General features: G+C 43.4%; 1 protein-coding gene across 1 annotated transcript in view; it reads right to left on the bottom strand.

The window, feature by feature from the left end:
• Positions 1-2838, bottom strand: part of LOC101863276 (protein HtrL) — a 28944-nt gene that overhangs the window by 10304 nt on the left and 15802 nt on the right. The window lies entirely within an intron of this gene.

The following is a 2838-nucleotide window of genomic DNA, read 5'->3' as shown; positions in this document are numbered from 1 at the left end:
GAGAGAGAGAGAAAGAGAGAGAGAGAGAGAGAGAGAGAGGTAGAGACAGACAGATAAACAGACAAACAGACAGAGAGAGAGAAAGAGAGAGAGAGAGAAAAGAGAGAGAGAGAGAGGGAGGGGGAGAGAGAGGGAGAGAGAGAGAGAGGGGGGAGAAAGAGTCAGCAAAATGAGACCGAGACACAGAGACAGAAAGAGGTAGAGAGAGGTAGAGAGAGAGAGAGGGGGGAGAAAGAGTCAGCAAAATGAGACCGAGACACAGAGACAGAAAGAGGTAGAGAGAGGTAGAGAGAGAGAGAGGGGGGAGAAAGAGTCAGCAAAATGAGACCGAGACACAGAGACAGAAAGAGGTAGAGAGAGGTAGAGAGAGAGAGAGAGAGAGAGAGAGAGAGAGAGAGAGAGAGAGAGAGAGATGAGGGTTTAGGAGGGAGGGGGTGGAGAGACAACGACAGCGATAACTTGTCAACAACATACTGATAAGGATTTCCGGCTTGCTGCGTCCCTGAGTATGGCGTGTGCATACAAATTGACAACTAACACAAATTTACTTTGTTCAGGATTATAGGATACGGCTTGGTCGAACAGTTCTTAATAAGGTTAATAAATTGACGAAATTGGGAGGGAAGTATGTATATGGCGTCGGTGGCCTAGTGATTAGGCTCTCGGACTCGCAACCGTAAGGTCGAGGGTTCGAATCCCGTCAGGGGTCCAACGTTGTGTCCTTGGGAAAGGCACTTTGCACAAATTTTCCTCACTCCACCCAGGTGGAAATGGGTACCCGGCTATAGACAGTGAACGATCTTGTCAGTTTGATAGTGTTTGAGCGCGTGAAATCCGCAGCTTGCTCTGTATGCTTCCTCGGAAGCGGAGAATGTTTCCGAGTGTTCTTAGAGGGTCTGCAGTGGTAATAATAGTTGTAAAGCGCATAGAGCATGCTCTTAAGCATGGATATGCGCTACATAAATGCAATTATTATTATTATTTATTATTATTATTATTATTATTATTATTATTATTATTATTATTTACGAAAACAGACGCAGCGGACAATAGCGAGACTGGTCTTTTGCCCTCTTTCACAGGCCCATTGGGGGGGGGGGGGGATCTCGAATTCACCCCGGTCATAAAATGTGGCACGACGTGGTGGAATCGGGCTCTTGTCAATTTGTGGCCATACGGTGTTGATGGTATCATCTTAAAGCCTGTCCATTTTTCTTGTATTGGGTGAAAATATCCATCCATGTTGAATAGAAGTGTCGAGATATGTGTGATTGAAGGAGGCGAGGGTCATCTGGTTCCAGAGATAAAATTAGCGAGAAAATGGCCGCCAAAGTTGAGTTATTTCTTTAGCTTGAGAGTCCGTGGGAACTGAAAATTAACTTTTGTTCAGCCTTTAATCAACGTTTTTCAGTAAAATTCACACAGAAATGTGCTCTTTAATGGGCATGAAAGATGTTGAACCGAAATAACAAAAATTCGCAAAAAATTCGCAAAAATTCGGGAAAGTGCCAATTTCTTGACTTTCATTATTTTGACGAGCGCCTGATTTCACCACACTGCCTCACAAATAAGTTACCAGTCCGGAAAGCTGATCATAAACTCGCCTCCTGTGGGTATCGATAAGGCTAAATGGAGCTATGGCCATTCAATCATCATATTCATTAAACTATCATCAGAATATGTTTAAAGTTCCAATATAAACCAGCTTCAACCAGTTGATATCAATGTTTACTTTACTTTAGAGTTTTAAATCCTAAAGTAGTGTTTACTCAAAAGTGAAAAAGTGTGATCGTTTGTCCATTGTGACCTTCAATTGATATCCAACATAAAATGAAAACTATATAGATCTACCCTGTTTGAAGTCCTATTCCTACCTCCCATGGTGAGCAAGGATTACATAACATTGTACTCCAAAAGAACACGAACACACACACACACACACACACACACACACACACACACACACACACACACACTCACACAATGCTCAGAGATGTGAATGATCATTTACCAGTTTCGGCACCCTACTTCTGCCATTTTTTAACTGTTCGAATAAAAACGGAGAGCGAGTTAAGGACACCGAATTCTACACTGATAGAACGGGCACTGTACCACGTGACCTGTGAGGAATTGAAGACTGAAAACAATGGCGTAGTGAGGGCAAGATCTATCGTTTTCGGAAGTAACCCTATCGCTTTTAAAGCAAAGCGGCTTTTACAAACGAGTGAAAAGTGGAAGATTTACTGTCTATAGGTTGTAGAATTCTGTCGTTAATTCCGCTGGTAAGGCTGTGGTGTAATGCGGGGAGAATTGTGTTGTGTACCACCCATGTTGAGAACCGTTCCATGGCAGAGAAGTATATAACTATATAATATCTATAGAGAGAGCAAAGAGTGGAAACCACGCCATTGCGTGCGTTAGAGTGTTTTGTTTTAGTAGAGGTTTTACGGCGCTCGCAACTGCATACGGTCATAATATGAGCGCCAAGGGGTGGATGTCAACAGAGAATTCCTTACAGGGAATCAGACTTACTCGTCTCACCTCTCTAGCTTCAACAGCACAAAGTCTGCTTCGATTATCAAGGCACCCCGGAAATAGCGGGTCACAAGAGTGTGCCCACAAACATACAAAAGAAGTAGAGAAAAATGACGATAGTAAGGATTAGGAAAGAAAAAGCTTAAGGCAGCAGTTCCCTGTTGTAGTTCAGGCACAGTTATGAGCATGACACTGTTGGATCAGCCAATTTACAATTCTACTGTGCACTAGAACGAGAAATGTCCCCCCTTTGGGAATGGCCTAAAGACACTTCAGTCAGTGGCATCGCCCTGGGGGGGGGGG

This window comes from Aplysia californica, unplaced genomic scaffold (assembly GCF_000002075.1).
Source record: "Aplysia californica isolate F4 #8 unplaced genomic scaffold, AplCal3.0 scaffold00308, whole genome shotgun sequence".
Taxonomy (NCBI): Eukaryota; Metazoa; Mollusca; class Gastropoda; order Aplysiida; family Aplysiidae; genus Aplysia; species Aplysia californica.
The sequence above is the reverse complement of the archived record's forward strand: the minus strand, read 5'-3'. Positions and strand labels throughout refer to the sequence as shown.